Source organism: Schistocerca gregaria, chromosome 3 (assembly GCF_023897955.1).
Source record: "Schistocerca gregaria isolate iqSchGreg1 chromosome 3, iqSchGreg1.2, whole genome shotgun sequence".
Classification (NCBI taxonomy): Eukaryota; Metazoa; Arthropoda; class Insecta; order Orthoptera; family Acrididae; genus Schistocerca; species Schistocerca gregaria.
Genome location: NC_064922.1, coordinates 274,361,774 through 274,381,782, shown reverse-complemented (window position 1 = coordinate 274,381,782; position 20,009 = coordinate 274,361,774).

The following is a 20,009-nucleotide window of genomic DNA, read 5'->3' as shown; positions in this document are numbered from 1 at the left end:
GACAGGCGTTGATATACATCTACGGGGACAGTTGAAAATGTGTGCCCCGACAGGGACTCGAACCCAGCATCTGCTGCTTAGATTGCAGACACTCTATCCATCTAAGCTACCGAGAGCGAAGAGGATAGTGCGACTGCAGGGACTTATCCCTTGCACGCTCCCCGTGAGACCCACATTCCCAACTTAATGTCCACACACTACATTCGTAGTGCCCCTGTCCATTACACTCATTATTCGTAGCAGACAATCTTACCGAGCCCCGTAAGAGTTCGGGCAATACGTATGCATCAGCACAGAAGAAGGTCAATAGTCGGTTAGCCTTAACTATATGAAGATGGTATCTGTTTTTCGGACATTTAGTTGGGAATGTGGGTCTCACGGGGACCGTGCAAAGGATACGTAGCTGCAGTCGAACTACCCTCTCTACCCTCTATGCCCTCGATCGCTCAGATGGAGAAAGCTTCTGTCATGTAAGCAGGAGATCCCGGGTTCAAATCCCGGTCGGGGCACACACTTTCAACTGCCCCTGTTGATGTATATCAACGCCTTTCTGCAGCGTAGGGTTTTGATTTAATTATCATTTTTTTCATTTGTTGTCGCGGAAGTATGTTATATCCAACACGATACTAAAGTGCATGTGTTGTTCAGAAGTACGATCAATGTTCCTTCTGACAGCCGTTGTGAAATACTTGAAACGTATCCGCAGTTCCGAGTTGGACAACCATCAGCTTTATATTGGAATGACGGCACAGAAAGTTTGTGTCAGACCAGAACTCGACCCGAAGGAACGTTGCATCGTACCTCTGAACTACCCAGGGATTGCAGTATCGTATTTATCCGCCGACAATGGACAAGCGTCTTTCAGCTAAAAGTCTCCCCTGTACGGGAGTATACGAAATGGATGTATGAGTACAGGTTGTAGACTCTTGGTTGAAGACGTGTAGAAGCTAAGGTCTGGCCATGAAACGTGCTCGGATAGTCTAGTGATAAGGCGACCTCTCGGGATATGCGGGTAATCCGTAGTTGCGTCCCGCTCCGGCGCTAATTTTCATTGTCGTCATTCCATTATACAGCTGATGGTTATGCATATTCTGTACTTCGAATACATTTAGAGTATTTTATGTCATTATTTTTTATGACATCGTAAAAGAGAACTGAATTATTGACAAAAATAAGCTTTTCAAGTTTTATTAAAGAAGATTCTGTCATCACAAATCTTATATAAAGTTATAAAATTGACAATAACTGAATTCAAAGCATAAAACTTGGGAATAACACGAATAATATGCTAAGGCACATATACCACATTCACATTTTTTTGTGTGAATATCATTAGGAAAACATCCTAGCGATCTGGCGACAATTTCGAGGTAAACCACGCATATCGAAGCATTTTGTCAGAATCTGGAGCCTGCAGCTGACTGCGGATCAAGGTGTGTATTTTAATTGGAACTCTTCTTACTTGCGATTTTCCTTTGCTGTACAATCAGAGTAAGGCTATTCTGTAACTGAAGAACATAATTCTTCACCTGCCAGTAAAAGTTTACGCCGCATGCTTTACATAATGGCATACACTTTGCCGGAAATACTTTTAATGAACATATCGGTATTCCGATTTCATAGACAAACAGCCCATCATAGAATGAGGGCTCATTTTGCCTACTCCGCAAGTCACTAATATAGAAAGAGACTCCATTTTTATCTAAAGTCACAAAATTTTGTCCAGAAACTGATGATAGAGTTCTTTAATGCGCTTAACAGCTTTTGTGGTTATTGCGTGCTCATTCTGATGCTGTTCTATTAGCTCGTTTACGTCTTAATGGACTCGAGGAACAAATCTGTCAATAACTTGTTGAAGACAATCGAAAACGTTGGCAGCATTTTTCTGGGAGGTTGTGATGATCAGATCGGTTTTTATTAATATTTGAAATTTTTGTTTCTTTTGCTATTAATTATATTGGATTTCACGATGTCATAAAAAGTACTGATGTCACGTACTTCTTCGACAACAAAGGAAAAAACATAAGATGGGATTTGAACACGGGGCTCCAAAATTTAGAAACTGTGCTCTTAGTCATATCTGTACCAGCGCACTTGGTTACCTCGCACGAACAGCCTGTTGAGGTCGCGTCGAACCTTTGAACGTCATTTTCTCGGAGCCTATTTGTATTGACACTTACGCCTCCTTTCTCACCCTCCTACCACCTGGCCAATTTTCGGATGTGCCAGAGGACGTCCTATTGCGGATTCCCCTTGTGAGTCAAAAGCTCTGTCAGAATCTACACTCCTGGAAATTGAAATAAGAACACCGTGAATTCATTGTCCCAGGAAGGGGAAACTTTATTGACACATTCCTGGGGTCGGATACATCACATGATCACACTGACAGAACCACAGGCACATAGACACAGGCAACAGAGCACGCACAATGTCGGCACAAGTACAGTGTATATCCACCTTTCGCAGCAATGCAGGCTGCTATTCTCCCATGGAGACGATCGTAGAGATGCTCGATGTAGTCCTGTGGAACGGCTTGCCATGCCATTTCCACCTGGCGCCTCAGTTGGACCAGCGTTCGTGCTGGACGTGCAGACCGCGTGAGACGACGCTTCATCCAGTCCCAAACATGCTCAATGGGGGACAGATCCGGAGATCTTGCTGGCCAGGGTAGTTGACTTACACCTCCTAGAGCACGTTGGGTGGCACGGGATACATGCGGACGTGCATTGTCCTGTTGGAATAACAAGTTCCCTTGCCCGTCTAGGAATGGTAGAACGATGGGTTCGATGACGGTTTGGATGTAGCTTGCACTATTCAGTGTCCCCTCGACGATCACCAGAGGTGTACGGCCAGTGTAGGAGATCGCTCCCCACACCATGATGCCGGGTGTTGGCCCTATGTGCCTCGGTCGTATGCAGTCCTGATTGTGGCGCTCCCTGCACGGCGCCAAACACGCATAGGACCATCATTGGCACCAAGGCAGAAGCGACTCTCATCGCTGAAGACGACACGTCTCCATTCGTCTCTCCATTCACGCCTGTCGCGACACCACTGGAGGCGGGCTGCACGATGTTGGGGCGTGAGCGGAAGACGGCCTAACGGTGTGCGGGACCGTAGCCCAGCTTCATGGAGACGGTTGCGAATGGTCCTCGCCGATACCCCAGGAGCAACAGTGTCCCTAATTTGCTGGGAAGTGGCAGTGCGGTCCCCTACGGCACTGCGTAGGATCCTACGGTCTTGGCGTGCATCCGTGCGTCGCTGCGGTCCGGTCCCAGGTCGACGGGCACGTGCACCTTCCGCCGACCACTGGCGACAACATCGATGTACTGTGGAGACCTCACGCCCCACGTGTTGAGCAATTCGGCGGTACGTCCACCCGGCATCCCGCATGCCCACTATACGCCGTCGCTCAAAGTCCGTCAACTGCACATACGGTTCACGTCCACGCTGTCGCGGCATGCTACCAGTGTTAAAGACTGCGATGGAGCTCCGTATGCCACGGCAAACTGGCTGACACTGACGGCGGCGGTGCACAAATGCTGCGTAGCTAGCGCCATTCGACGGCCAACACCGCGGTTCCTGGTGTGTCCGCTGTGCCATGCTTGTGATCATTGCTCGTACAGCCCTCTCGCAGTGTCCGGAGCAAGTATGGTGGGTCTGACACACCGGTGTCAATGTGTTCTTTTTTCCATTTCCAGGAGTGTATGAAACGCCACAAGCAAGTAGTCCACTGCGCTAAATGCACTTGCAAAGCCGTCTTGTTCCTTTATTTGACTGAACTCTAATGTATTTTTTCTGAGCGGTTGGTGATAATTTTAGTGAATATATTGTGTCCCATTACAGGTTTTTCCTACTTCGACGATTTATCTTCATTCACTAACATTTCGTAAATAATTTTGCATGGTGTTTTGTATAACCTTGTCTTCTGCTTTAATAACTTGTTTCGAAACATCATCACCCCCCCCCCCCCCCCCACTCCCCTGGTTTCCCGTGTTACCTTTCTTCGTGCTTCGAAAGGCATTATATACTTAATCTGGAATTACTCTCAGAATGTCATTGTACCCTTAACATCCATTTGTGTTTCTAATTAATATGTAGGTCTATAAAACCTCCTACAACGTATGCACACACGTATCATTGCTCACAGTGAGTACGGCTACTTCAAATTATTATTTGTAAACGGTGAGCAGTACTCTTTTCATCATTACTGATATTATCTTGATCTGTATCTCTGAAAAATACTGTATCTTTCTTACAAATGGGAACTACAGTTTGTAAACAAGAACAACTTAACTCGAAGCTCTCACGCAGACCACCCAGGTATTGACAGGGAACAAAAAGAACAAAAATAAATGAATACATTTTTATATCTAGAAAACCTCTTCGTCCACTAACTTCAATTTGCTCACCGAATAGACAAACAGGACGCCTTAGCTCCAGTTTTACCTCCCACAGGCAGCTGGTAAGCAAGACAGATAAGTAACAACCATTAATCTGGCAGTAATCTTCAGAGAAATTAGGTATGATGTATTGTGTGAAATTGTCTAAACACAAATAGATAGTACTAGACAAGGCATAATAAAGGACTAGAACTGCTGCCCAGGTATGAAACACCAGAATACTCGAAAGTAGCTTCTCCCGATCACAACAGTGCAAGAAAACTCAGTCCCCGGAGTTGAAAAGCATCCCGTCTCTGCAGAACTACGCTTCTGAATTCGAGTACCATTCAGTCCCTGCTTTAGGCTAGTATGGAGAATTATAATACGAGTAAGGTGTTTCAAGATGGAAAAGGAAATATCCGGTGAACAGTAGAGCCCCATGCATATACGCAGACACCACAGAATCGCTTTCCCTAGAGTAGTTTCGTTTTTTATTCGTTGCGTCTTGAATATGGGTTTAAGAGTCCATGTACTTCTCGTGCCAGAGGTTATGGTAATCAATATGTATTGTCCTAGCTTTGGACGCTTTTCAAGAAGATCACGATATATCAAGAGTAATTTATTCCGTGATTTATCTTTCTTCTTCTTCTGCTTGAAAACTGACAGTTTCAATCCGGTCGTCATGTCTTTATTTCTCCCCTCTGTCTTATTTTTCATCGTTTCCTTGTCTTACAAAATTGTCTCACTGTTAGAGACCCACTTCCGCTGCATGTAGGTACATTATCCGCATTTCCCTGAGCCCCAAGTTGCAAAAGCGTGTGACCTCGCGCCGTTAGTTGTTGAGAGTCTTCTCACACATGGCAGTTAAGACCGCCCAGCACGGATGTTTTTATGTCTTTATATTCAGCACAACCTGTTAAATTCCTTCATGAACCTACGCTCAGACTATATTGTGACGAGTACGGTAAACTCCCTATACGGTGATGTGCAAAATGTGAGGTCGAAAGTAACTTTCGCATGATGTGTCATTATGTGTCACTGCCGGGTAACATTGTTCGATGAGACTCTGACCACACGTTGAAAGAACTACTACAGTGAATTACGGACGGTAACGAAAAAAAATAGGTAATGAGATGAATAGAACTGACACTTTTATTCAAAGATAACAATTATACAGAAGTCACCGCGATTTGTGATAGGCCAATGGCCATTGCAAAAGGATGGACATGGTTGTTAGTAGGGTGTGTGACCTTAACGGAATGCAGTGCTTGCTCTGCTGCGTGTTCCCATACTGGACACAAGATCAGTAAGGAGTTCTTGTCGTTGTTGTTGTTGTGATCTTCAGTCCTGAGACTGGTTTGATGCAGCTTTCCATACTACTCTATCCTGTGCAAGCTCCTTCATCTCCCAGTACCTACTGCAACCTACATCCTTCTGAATCTGCTTAGTGTATTCATCTCATGGTCTCCCTCTACGATTTTTACCCTCCACGCTGTACTCCAGTACCAAATTGGGGTTCCCTTGATGCCTCAGAACAGGTCCCTTCTTCTAGTCAAGTTGTGCCACAAACTCCTCTTCTCCCCAATTATATTCAATACCTCCTCATTAGTTATGTGATCTACCCATCTAATCTGGTATGGCATTCTATTACTAAATCCAGCGCCACCAGCGAGGTTGACAGCTCGGATTTAAGCCGGTGGAAGGGGGGGGGGGGGGCAGCCAGTCAATTCGGTGAATATACAACCTACACTTCTGGCCATTAAAATTGCTACACCAAGAAAAAATTCAGATGATAAACGGGTATTCATTGGACAAATATATTATACTACAACTGACAAGTCATTACATTTTCACGCAATTTGGGTGGATAGATCCTGAGAAATCAGTACCCACAACAACCGCCTCTGGCCGTAATAACGGCCTTGATACGCCTGGGCATTGAGTCAAACAGAGCTTGGATGGCGTGTACAGGTACAGCTGCCCATGCAGGTTCAACACGATACCACAGTTCATCAAGAGTTGTCATTGGCGTATTTTGACGAGCCAGATGCCCGGCAACCATTGACCAGACATTTTCAATTGGTGAGAGAACTGGAGAATGTGCTGGCCAGGGTAGCAGTCGGACATTTTCTGTATCTAGAAAGGCCCGTACAGGACCTGCAACATGCGGTCGTTCATTATCTTGCTGAAATGAATGGTTTCGCAGGGATCGAATGAAGGGGTAAAGCCACGGGTCGTAACACATCTGCAATGTAACGTCCACTGTTCAAAGTACCGTCAATGCGAACAAGAGGTGACCGAGACGTGTAACCAATGGCATCCCATACCATCACGCCTGGTGATACGCCAGTATGGCGATGACAAATACACGCTTCCAATGTGCGTTCACCGCGATGTCGCCAAACACGGATGCTACCATCATGATGCTGTAAAAAGAACCTGGATTCATCCAAACAATGACGTTTTGCCATTCGTGCACCCAGGTTCGTCGTTCAGTACACCATCGCAGGCGCTCCTGTCTGTGATGCATCGTCAAGGGTAACCGCAACCATGGTCTCCGAGCTGATAGTTCATGCTGCTGCAAACTTCGTCGAACTGTCCGCACGATCCGTCTCAGCCATGCGGATAAGATCTACTTCTACATCTACATCCATACTCCGCAAGCCACCTGACGGTGTGTGGCGGACGATACCTTGAGTACCTCTATCGGTTCTCCTTTCTATTCCAGTCTTGTATTGTTCATGGAAAGAAGAATTGTTGGTATGCCTATGTGTCTGCGCTAATCTCTCTGATTTTATCCTCATGGTCTCTTCGTGAGATATACTTAGGAGGGAGCAATATACTGGTTGACTCCTCGATGAAGGTATGTTCTCGAAACTTCAGCAAAAGCCCGTACCGAGCTACTGAGCGTCTCTCCTGCATAGTCTTCCACTGGAGTTTATCTATCCGTAACGCTTTCGCGATTACTAAATGATCTTGTAATGAAGCGCGCTGCTCTCCGTTGGATCTTATGTATCTCTTCTATCAACCCTATCTGGTATGGATCCCACACTGCTGAGCAGTATTCAAGCAGTGGGCGAACAAGTGTTCTGTAACCTACTTCCTTTGTTTTCGGATTGCATTTCCTTAGGATTTTTCCAATGAATCTCAGTCTGGCATCTGCTTTACCAACGATCAACTTTATATGATCATTCCATTTTAAATCACTCCTAATGCGTACTCCCAGATAATTTATGGAATTAACTGCTTCCAGTTGCTGACCTGCTATATTGTAGCTAAATGATATGGGAACTATCTTTCTATGTATTCGCAGCACATTACACTTGTCTACATTGAGATTCAATTGCCATTCCCTGCACCATGCGTCAATTCGCTGTAGATCCTCCTGCACTTCAGTACAATTTTCCATTGTTACAACCTCTCTATATACCATAGCATCATCCGCAAAAAGCCTCAGTTAACTTCCGATGTTATCCACAAGATCATTTAGGTATATTGTCAATAGCACCGGTCCTACGACACTCCCCTGTGGCACACCTGAAATCACTCTTACTTCGGAAGACTTCTCTCCATTGAGAATGACATGCTGCGTTATGTTAGCTAGGAACTCTTCAATCCAGTCACACAATTGGTCTGATAGTCCATATGCTCTTACTTTGTTCATTAAACGACTGTGGGGAACTGTATCGAACGCCTTGCGGAAGCCAAGAAACACGGACGGTATCTACCTGGGAACCCGTGCCTATGGCCCTCTGAGTCTCGTGGACGAATATCGCGAGCTGGGTTTCACACGATCATCTTTTTCGAAAACAATGCTGATTCCTACAGAGTAGATTTCTGGTTTCCAAAAAAGTCATTATACTCGAACATAATACGTGTTCCAAAATTCTACAACTGATCAACGTTAGAGATATAGGTCTATAGTTCTGCACATCTGTTCGACGTCCATTCTTGAAAACGGGGATGACCGGTGCCCCTTCCCAATCCTTTAGAACGCTACGCTTTTCTAGAGACCTACGGTACACCGCTGCAAGAAGGAGGACATGTTCCTTCGCGTACTCTGTGTAAAGTCGAACTGGTATTCCATCAGGTCCAGCGGCCTTTCCTTTTTTGAGAGATTTCAATTGTTTCTCTGTCGTCTATTTCGGTATCTACCATTTTGTCATTTGTGCGACAATCTAGAGTAGGAACTACAGTGCAGTCTTCCTCTGTGAAGATGCCTGTCATCTCGACTGCTAGTGATACGAGGTCGTTGGGATCCAGCACGGGGTTCCGTATTACCCTCCTAAACCCACCGGGTCCATATTCTGCTAACAGTCATTGGATCTCGACCAACGCGAGCAGTAATGTCGCGATACGATAAACCGCAATCGCAATAGGCTACAATCCGACCTTTATCAAAGTCGGAAACGTGATGGTACGCATTTCTCTTCCTTACACGAGGCATCGCAGCAACGTTTCACCAGGCGACGCCGGTCAACTGCTGTTTGTGTATGAGTAATCGGTTGGAAACTTTCCTCATGTCAGCACGTTGTAGGTGTCGCCACCGGCTCCAACCTTGTGTGAATGCTCTGAAAAGCTAATCATTAGCACATCACAGCATCTTTTATCTGTCGGTTAAATTTCGTATCTGTAGCACGTCATCTTCATGGTGCAGCAATTTTAATGGCAAGTATTGTATTAACAACATTAACAACCAACTCGGCGATATCCGCGCTCTGAGGATCGACTGGAGTTCCTGACCCTCCTCGCTGATGTGCAATGCTGGCCGAGGCGAAAATTCAAGTGTGCCAGAAAACAGCTGTTTCATGCCACAGTATAAATTTGTAAATGAAAATGCTCCCAATATCTGACTTGTTCCACAGATTTCAGGACTATTTCACTTAGCCTTAATGAAAGAAATTAGTCCGTTTGTAGATACTGTATTTTGTTTTCTTCTTTTTGCACGTTCCTTATTCTCAAGAGTGTTCACTGTAGCTCTGCCGAAAGAGCAGTGTAACTGTCTAATCTAGTAACAGCCTCAGTTGTGAATTATGCGTATCTTCCAAATTCGCACTTCAGGGACAAAACTTAACCATTGGAAATACTTTGGTCAATGCGCGTTGACGTGAAACGAGGCTACATTTTTTGTCACAGGCTCTCACTACTAAGACTTTTATTACTGTGGAGATCGGTGCCATCCTTCCACTCGTTGGATGCGCCTGCGTCTTCTACCTGTCGGACGTTGAAGTCGCCGCCTGGTGTCTGCTCTCACACTGCCTGACGAGTTGTCGGTGCGAATCATACGGCGTCAGGACACCGAAGCAGGCCACGGAGTGTCGCTCTATGCAGGGTGTGGTGTGCTTATAAATTAATGAGTTTTATAGTAGTGGGAAAAAGGTCTGTCCAACAGCTTTAGAGAAGATATGTTAATAGGGTGCAAAATTTTACTCTAGAAATTTTATAGGTATTGTTAATCTAGGGTTTTGAAGATTGGCGTTGTGAGAGGAAGTGCTATGGCTTTTTGCACAGCTTTTAGAGCCGTTGCGTGATTAAACACGGGACTGCCGTGAAAGCTGTAGACATTAGAGGACCGTTACACAGCGTAAGCGTACCTTTTTGCAGAAATGCGTATGCTGCAGGGAATCACGCGTACACTTATTCAGTTACTGGATGCAGAACAGTGATTTCGAAAAATCTCCTGTCGTTAAGCTAGAACACATGATCGAACTAAAATAGTAATCGCTGTCACAAAATACCGTCCCGTCGGCAGGCACGCCACTATGAGTCACTATTTTAGTTTCCATAACGGTAGGGGAAATTTAGTCCTCGTGAAGAAGTCATCCAGTTTTGCGCTTGGGGTTATAGTTTCATCATAGAAAAAGTGGATCATCTCAGGTTCGCAAGAGTCCGGTGTTAATTACCCTAAGCTAACAGTACCTTGTTCGGCAGCCTCAATTAATATCACTTGGCACTATTGAAAATAATGGGAGAGCGAAAATGGCATAAATTGTAAGTACTAAATATGCAATTTTTCAGGATAATGAAGAATCTATGTATCTCTCTTTACACGCAACTGACTTTTATCCAAGAAACTGAGAAGCCATTCTCAGGCCACAGAATTATGTTGCTCATCGTATTACTGCAAAAAATAATGAGACAAATAGGAAAGTAATACTTTATTAAGAACGTTGAAAGTGCAATACCAGGAAATTGTCTGGTGCTAAGGGCCAATAAGTTGTTGGCAGTTTTTTCCGACAGCTAATGTAAACAACTAAAAATAGAAAATAAACGTAAACAGTCGTCTAAAAATGAATCTGTCAGTTAGAAACCGGTAACGGTGATATTTTTGTAGAAAAAAATTGTGTTGCCCTTTTCTCCTTCGCAAGAATCAGTTTGTATTTTGACCACAACGAGAGTTTCAAAGCTGTCATTTTTCGGCAAAATAGCAGGAAGAAAGCTTTTGATCCAAGAGGAATTAATACTGAGGCACAACGTTTTGTCCGTAATACTAGTAGTGCTGAAAAACACCATTCAGTTTTTGACTAATAAAACTGTAGTCAGCCACTTCTCGTACCTTTTAAAGTTTGGACGTCCAGAGGGAAATACAGTTTTTTACACTCACAATGTGCCAACTACTAGCGCATGTTTTAAAGACTTTCTTCATGGTTCGGCACCTCGATCAAGTCTATGGACATGCATCACAGGAGCACTGAAAACGCGTTTAGTGAAAAAATGGCTTTTAGTGCGATAATACATACAATGACAGTACACGGAGTGAGGTACAGAACACACCATGTTTATTTCTCATATTCAGAAATATGACAACATTCCATTCGAACTACTGATAGCCTTGGGAGAGCCAGCCCTGACAAAACGCTACCATCTGGTGACCAAGATGTATGAGACAAGCCAAATACCCTCAGACTTCAAGAAGAATATAATAATTACAATCCCAAAGAAAGCAGGTGCTGACAGATGTGAAAATTACCCAACTATCTGTTTAATAAGTCACGACTGCAAAATACTAACACGAATTCTTTACGGACGAATGGAAAAACTAGTAGAAGCCGACCTCGGGGAAGATCTTAGAAAATAGGTTAAGAAAAGGCAAAATTACGTTTCTAGCATTTGTAGACTTAGAGAAAGCTTTTGATAATGTTGACTGGAATACTCTCAAACTCTGAAGGTGGCAGAGGTAAGATACAGGGAGAGAAAGTCTATTTACAATTTGTACGGAAACGAGATGGCAGTTATAAGAGCCGAGGGCATGAAAGGGAAGCAGTGTTTGGGAAGGGAGTGAGACAGTGCTGTAGCCTATCCCCGATGTTATTCCATCTGCATATTAAGCAGTAAAGGAAACAATAGAAGATTCGGAGTAGGAATGAAAATCCATGGAGAAGAAATAAACACTTTGAGGTTCGCCGATGACATTGTAATTCTGTCAGAGGCAGAAAAGGACTTGGAAGTGCAGCTGAGCGGAATGGAGAGTATCTTGAAAGGAGAATATAAGATGAACATCAAAAAAAGAAAAACGAGGATAATGGAATGTAGTCGAATTAAATTGGGTGATGCTGAGTGTATTACATTCCTGTAAATGGAAAAAAGAACACATTGACACCGGTGTGTCAGACCCACCATACTTGCTCCGGACACTGCGAGATCGCTGTACAAGCAATGATCACACGCACGGCACAGCGGACACACCAGGAACCGCGGTGTTGGCCGTCGAATGGCGCTAGCTGCGCAGCATTTGTGCACCGCCGCCGTCAGTGTCAGCCAGTTTGCCGTGGCATACGGAGCTCCATCGCAGTCTTTAATACTGGTAGCATGCCGCGACAGCGTGGACGTGAACCGTATGTGCAGTTGACGGACTTTGAGCGAGGGCGTATAGTGGGCATGTGGGAGGCCGGGTGGACGTATCGCCGAATTGCTCAACACGTGGGGCGTGAGGTCTCCACAGTACATCGATGTTGTCGCCAGTCGTCGGCGGAAGGTGCACGTGCCCGTCGACCTGGGAACGGACGCAACGACGCACGGATGCACGCCAAGACCGTAGGATCCTATACAGTGCCGTAGGGGACCGCACCGCCACTTCCCAGCAAATTAGGGACACTGTTGCTCCTGGGGTATCGGCGAGGACCATTCGCAACCGTCTCCATGAAGTTGGGCTACGGTCCCGCACACCGTTAGGCCGTCTTCGGCTCACGCCCCAACATCGTGCAGCCCGCCTCCAGTGGTGTCGCGACAGGCGTGAATGGAGGGACGAATGGAGACGTGTCGTCTTCAGCGATGAGAGCCGCTTCTGCCTTGGTGCCAATGATGGTCGTATGCGTGTTTGGCGCCGTGCAGGACTGCATACGACTGAGGCACACAGGGCCAACACCCGGCATCATGGGGTGGGGAGCGATCTCCTACACTAGCCCTACACCTCTGGTGATCGTCGAGGGGACACTGAATAGTGCACGGTACATTCAAACCGTTATCGAACCCATCGTTCTACCATTCCTAGACCGGCAAGGGAACTTGCTGTTCCAACAGGACAATGCACGTCCGCATGTATCCCATGCCACCCAACGTGCTCTAGAAGGTGTAAGTCAACTACCCTGGCCAGCAAGATCTCCGGATCTGTCCCCCATTGAGCATGTTTGGGACTGGATGAAGCGTCGTCTCACGCGGTCTGCACGTCCAGCACGAACGCTGGTCCAACTGAGGCGCCAGGTGGAAATGGCATGGCAAGCCGTTCCCCAGGACTACATCCAGCATCTCTACGATCGTCTCCATGGGAGAATAGCAGCCTGCATTGCTGCGAAAGGTGGATATACACTGTACTAGTGCCGACATTGTGCATGCTCTGTTGCCTGTGTCTATGTGCCTGTGGTTCTGTCAGTGTGATCATGTGATGTATCTGACCCCAGGAATGTGTCAATAAAGTTTCCCCTTCCTGGGACAATGAATTCACGGTGTTCTTATTTCAATTTCCAGGAGTGTAGATTAGGAAATGAGATGCTTAAAGTAGAAAAGGAGTTTTGCTATTTGGGAGGAAAAATAACTGTTGATGGTCGAATTAGAGAGGATACAAAATGTAGACTGGCAATGGCAAGGAAAGCGTTTCTGAAGAAGAGAAACTTGTTAACATCGAGTATAGATTTAAGTGTCAGGAAGTCGGTTGTGAAAGCATTTGTATGGAGTGTGGGCACGTATGGAAGTGAAACGTGGAAGATAAATAGTTTGGACAAGAAGAGAATAGAAGCTTTCGAAATGTGGTGTTACAGAAGAATGCTGAAGATTAGATGGGTAGATCACATAACCAATGAGGAAGTATTGAATAGAATTACAATACAATCCCTGCGCCATGCTGGTTACCTTTCGCTAGATCACTACTACCTTTGAGATTTCTGCTTGCCTCGTCTGCCATCATCTTATCTGCTGATATGAAGTCCTAAAGGCTTCTACCTCCAATTTGCTGAGAGATGAACTGATGGTGCTTGGCACTTCCTGTGTCTGGGATGTGCGCTAAAGGCTGCGGCCCCTGAATTGCATCTGTGATCAGACACCAGCTTCCACGGCCTACCTGTGGTGGAGAAGCTGTACCGTAACTCTGTACTACCTTCTAAATCCCCAGCGAAGGTTGTGGAGTTTAGTTGGTCGCACCCTTTTGATGTCCATGTGAATGCCCTAGTACACTACTGGCCATTAAAATTGCTACAACACGCAGATCACGCGCTACAGACGCGAAATATAACCGACAGGAAGAAGATGCTGTGATTTCCAAATGATTAACTTTTCAGAGCATTCACACGAGGTTGGCGCCGGTGGCGACACCTACAATGTGCTGACATGTGGAAAGTTTCCAATCGATTTGTCATACACAAACAGCAATTGACCGGCGTTGTCTGGTGAAACGTTGTTGTGATGCCTCGTGTAAGGAGGAGAAATGCGTACCATCACGTTTCCGACTTTGATAAAGGTCGGATTGTAGCCCTTGACGGTGGATCACAGGCAGGAGCGCCTGCGATCGTGTACTCAACGACGAACCTGGGTGCACGAATGGCAAAACGTTATTTTCTCGGACGAATCCAGGTTATGTTTACAGCATCATGATGGTGGCATCCGTGTTTGGCGACATCGCGGTGAACGCTTGACCTGTATACGCCATCCAAGCTCTGACTCAAAGCCCAGGCGTATCAAGGCAGCTATTACGGCCAGAGGTGGTTGTTCTGGGTACTGATTTCTGAGGATCTATGCACCTAAATTCCGTGAAAATGTAATCACATGTCAGTTCTAGTATAATATATTTGTCCAATGAATACCCCTTTATCATCTGCATTTCTTCTTGGTGTAGCAGTTTTAATGGCCAGTAGTGTATGTATCCGGATCTGGTGGTCGACGCCGCCGTACAAGCTATACCTGCCGACTGCTGCCCTGCAGGGCCCTGTAGAGTTTTGTGGACAACCATGAAAGAGACAACAGCCTCGAGAACCTACTGAGATGGTCGAGTCAACTCGTTCCAAGGCTGCATGCTGCATCCACTGCCCTCACAACAGTCGCAGATAAAGTGATTCAATTGTAACGATTAAATCGAATAAATGTATGTCTTACTAACGCTATTTCATTAGCGCATAGAGCGCCAACAAGCTATCACAGCTGTACTCCACACTTTACCATCCTGCTACTGTAAGAGTCTCAGCTCCACACTTCACCATCCTGCTACTGTAAGAGTCTCAGCTATGGCCCTTGCAATACCAACGATCATTACTAAAGAAAATAAATTCATCAAGAATGCTAGGGTGGACATAGAGAAATTTGGGTGACAGTCTCATAGGGTCATCCATTGCACCAGGAAAATTAGATTATGTTGTTAAACATCAATTTTTGCACGCTAAATTACCCGCCTTTCGAGGGCAAGTTCTTTACTATCTGATCTACTCAAACACGACTCACATCCCCCCTCCTCACAGTTTTACTTCTGTCGCTTACAGGGTGTTCAGAAAGGGACTCCCTGATTTCAAAATTAAATATCTCGAAAGCAAAGATCGATAGAGGAATGCAGTAAACGGTATGTTTATTGTGAAAGCTGTAAGAAGTTTATACAGCAGTTTGAAATAATACAGGGCTATTACAAATGATTGAAGCGATTTCATAAATTCACTGTAGCTCCATTCATTGACATATGGTCACGACACACTACAGATACGTAGAAAAACTCATAATGTTTTGTTCGGCTGAAGCCGCACTTCAGGTTTCTGCCGCCAGAGCGCTCGAGGGCGCAGTGAGACAAAATGGCGACAGGAGCCGAGAAAGCGTATGTCGTGCTTGAAATGCACTCACATCAGTCAGTCATAACAGTGCAACGACACTTCAGGACGAAGTTCAAAAAGATCCACCAACTGCTAACTCCATTCGGCGATGGTATGCGTAGTTTAAAGCTGCTGGATGCCTCTGTAAGGGGAAAATCAGCGGGTCGGCCTGCAGTGAGCGAAGAAACGGTTGAACGCGTGCGGGCCAGTTTCACGTGTAGCCCGTGGAAGTCGACGAATAAAGCTAGCAGGGAGCTAAACGTATCACAGCCATCGGTTTGGAAAATCTTATGGAAAAGGCTAAAGCAGAAGTCTTACCGTTTACAATTGCTACAAGCCCTGACACCCGATGACAAAGTCAAACACTTTGAATTTTCGGCGCGGTTGCAACAGCTCATTGGAAGAGGATGCGTTCAGTGCGAAACTTGTTTTCAGTGATGAAGCAACATTTTTTTCTTATTGTGAAGTGAACAGACACAATGTGCGGATCGGGGCGGTAGAGAATCCTCACGCATTCGTGCAGCAAATTCGCAATTCACCGAAAGTTAGCGTGTTTTGTGCAATCTCACGGGTTAAAGTTTACGGCCCTTTTTTCTTCTGCGAAAAAAAAGTTACAAAGACACGTGTATCTGGACATGCTGGAAAATTGGCTCATGCCACAACTGGAGACCGACAGCGCCGACTTCATCTTTCAACAGGATGGTGCTCCACCGCACTTCCATCATGATGTTCGGCATTTCTTAAACAGGAGATTGGAAAACCGAAGGATCGGTCGTGGTGGAGATCATGATCAGCAATTCATGTCATGGCCTCCACGCTCTCCCAACTTACCACCATGCGATTTCTTTCTGTGGGGTTATGTGAAAGATTCAGTGTTTAAACCTCCTCTACCAAGAAACGTGCCAGAACTGCGAGCTCGCATCAACGATGCTTTCGAACTCATTGATGGGATGCTGCGCCGAGTGTGGGAGGAACTTGATCATCGGCTTGATGTCTGTCGAATCACTAAAGGGGCACATATCGAACATTTGTGAATGCCTAAAAAAACTTTTTGAGTTTTTGTATGTGTGTGCAAAGCATTGTGACAATATCTCAAATAATAAAGTTTTTGTAGAGCTGTGAAATCGCATCAATCATTTGTAATAACCCTGTAGTTACAAAAGCTGCTAACAGATGGCGCTGTACGCTGTACAGCTCATATCAGCATACATAAGTGAAATAATCGTATGAAAACAATCTTTGCAAACAGTCACATCACAATGTTATCAAAATGTTCACCATTGGCACTACAGAGGTGGCGCAAACGAAGAATGAAATTCGCCATCACATTTCGTAGTGTATCAACAGAAATGGATTCACATGCCACAGAGATCGCCGATTCAAGCTCGTCCAGCGTGGCGGGATGCTTCGGGTAGGCCATGTCTTTCACTGTGCCCCACAAAAAAAAAAAAAAAGTCACAGGGAGTCAAATCCGGCGAATATGGAGGCCAAATCCGTACCTGTACCAGTAAATTTGGGGTATTCCAAAGCAATCAGTCGATTCCCGAAGTATTCCTCAAGAAAGCGAAACACTTGTTCGGTCCGATGTGGTCGGGCTCCATCTTACATAAACCATTCAGTACCTGGTCGATCCTCTAACGCTTGCTGTGTGGCGACAAATTGTTCCAAAATTGTAACGTAACGTCTGAGCACAGAATATGGATTGTGAATAAAACCAAGCAACTCAAAAGCAATGAGGCAGCAGAGCCAGCGCCGGATCGCCAATATTGCCGGACCGAGGGTCGATAGTGGAGCACCTTCTCCTTGGGGCTTTTAAGAACCCTTCACTAACTTTGCACTCTATATTACCTATTAACTAATAACTTGCGTCCAACTAAATGAAATATAGGTGACATAAACCAATAAAGACAACAGACAAGCAAGATAGTACACATTTCTTCAAACGTTAGGTCCTAGCAATTTTGTTTTCCTCTCTACAGCGTACTTTGCTTTCTGCGAAGTAATCTACTAGGTCATCAAATCATAGGCAGTTTTATTTTCAATTGCTAGGATCACGAGGCCAGAAAGACATTGCTGACTCATTGTTGACTCATCGTTAATTATTTGCAATTTGCTGAAGCTTCTCTCGCAGCCTGCAGATGTCTTCGGAATTGTGCAGTATATTCTTAAAGCTATACTAATATTAGAAAAGCTTCATGCAAGTCATGCTGGCACAGATGTTGTAACAGGTCGAATGCACTTGATTTTCCACTAATTTCGGTTACTGCGAGTTCCTGGCAAAAATCAAGTGCGGTAAAGTCTTTCGAATATTTTCGTGTTGTATCAACTCCATTTTTCTGTAGATCCTCAATCGACATATTTAAAAACGCGTGGTCAGTGAGGAGTCTTTGCGCTCTCTACCCTTGTGTTTGTGTTAACATTTTGTCAAATACTACCTTTACATCTTTGGGAAACAGCTTAGTCGAGTTTAGTGTTCGTTATTCGACCTCGCAAAATTTCGTTGTTTTCTTTCCAGAGGTTCGTTTGCTTTTGATGATTAGCTCGATTTCCAACTTTTCTGATGTAAGTGCAGCTTTTTTGATCCAATATTCTATTGGTTTTTCTCTCATTTTTTGCAAGATACCACCAAGACCTTGCATTAGCGCCACAGAACGCGAAAAGATAATGTACTCTTTCTGTCTTTTGATGTTCACTCTATTAATCTCTCGAAGAATACTAGCCCAAACTGTTAATTTGAGGATAAATTTAAAACCCATCACCGCATGCAGTAGATGACTAGGTTCCTACTTAGATTCTGCGGCAAGAGAGGATTCTTCAGTTTCTTCGAGACATTTCAAAACTTCTGATGAATTTTTTAATAGAGCTGTAGCAGATTGGTGTTTAGCAGACCGTCTTGTTTGACTACTTCCTTATAAGTGGATTTTTGTACTCTTTTGTGTTATTTCCATAGTGTGTTTGCTCCAACAAAGAAACAATAACGTTTTCGTACAAGCCCAAATAGGCTAACTACTTCTGGACATGATGACGTTGAGTGCACACCCACAAAATTTAAAGAACGTTCTGGACACTGTACAAACTCTGCAAGCACAATCGTTTCCACAACTCTGGACTGGACTCCTTTATACATGCCGGCCATACTATAACCGTCATGGTATGATAGTGCACGACATTTTTGCACATCTAAACCATCAGCTTCTAGTTTTCCTAGAATATATTTTCCAGTCTTTCCGTCAACTTCTATAATATCAATAAAGCTTCAGTTTTTGTTATTTTTTACAACGAATCACCTGGCTACTTTGTTCTGTGTGAGATACATCCTTAGTGTAGTCAAATAGTAGGTGTCCTTGATCTCTCTGATAATCGTATTTCGAACAATGTTTGCCAATTATTTTACATTTTCAAAAAATGGTTCAAATGGCTCTGAGCACTATGGGACTTAACATCTGAGGTCATCATTCCCCTAGAACTTAGAACTACTTAAACCTAACTAACCTAAGGACATCACACACATCCATGCCCGAGGCAGGATTCGAACCTGCGACCGTAACGGTCGCACGGTTCCAGACTGAAGCGCCTAGAAACGCACGGCGACTCCGGCCGGCATTTTACATTTTCTTAGACAAATATGATACATGCTCATTTTCACGTTGCCTAGCTGGCACTTGAGAGTATAAGTGTATTTGGCGAGCAGAGTTATCACATTAAGATGATTTCCTTGACTAGATGGAAGAAAATTTTTTAGAGAGGTCACTTTAGAACGTCGAGAAGAATGACAGTTTGTGGCAAGTTACATGACAGCGTCCATTACTACAGGTAGAATATATCTCCATTTTTCATTTTCGGGGTTAATTAATCGCTTAATGTCGCAATCAGTGTCCTGACATAATTTCATTTGCTGCAGACGAGTTTTTCATTTGATAAAGCATTCTTTAATGTGTTTGTTGATACTTCATGTTCAGATAATCTTTCTGAAGATTATTTATTTCTAATTTCTGCTACCAGTCGCTCGTCGTATTATGTTAGATTAAACACAAAATAAAAAAGTGACTGGTAGCAGAAATTAGAAATAAATAATCACCCCACACAGTCACGGTTCGCAAACATAGCCATTAAGGCCAAGAATAATCTTTCTGAAGTCTTTTAACAATTAATGAGATTATTTTTACTCAAGGCTGACGTAGAAGTGCTGGTGTATAGTTTGTAGACAGTGCAGCAAATTTCATTTTTTTTTTTTTTTTCGAATAAACAACCCAGGATCTTTTAAATATTTTCCCTATTTGGCATTGTTCCGAACCACATGTGATGTGTCAAATGACTACCATTACGTTCTGTAGACGTGAACTCTGTTATT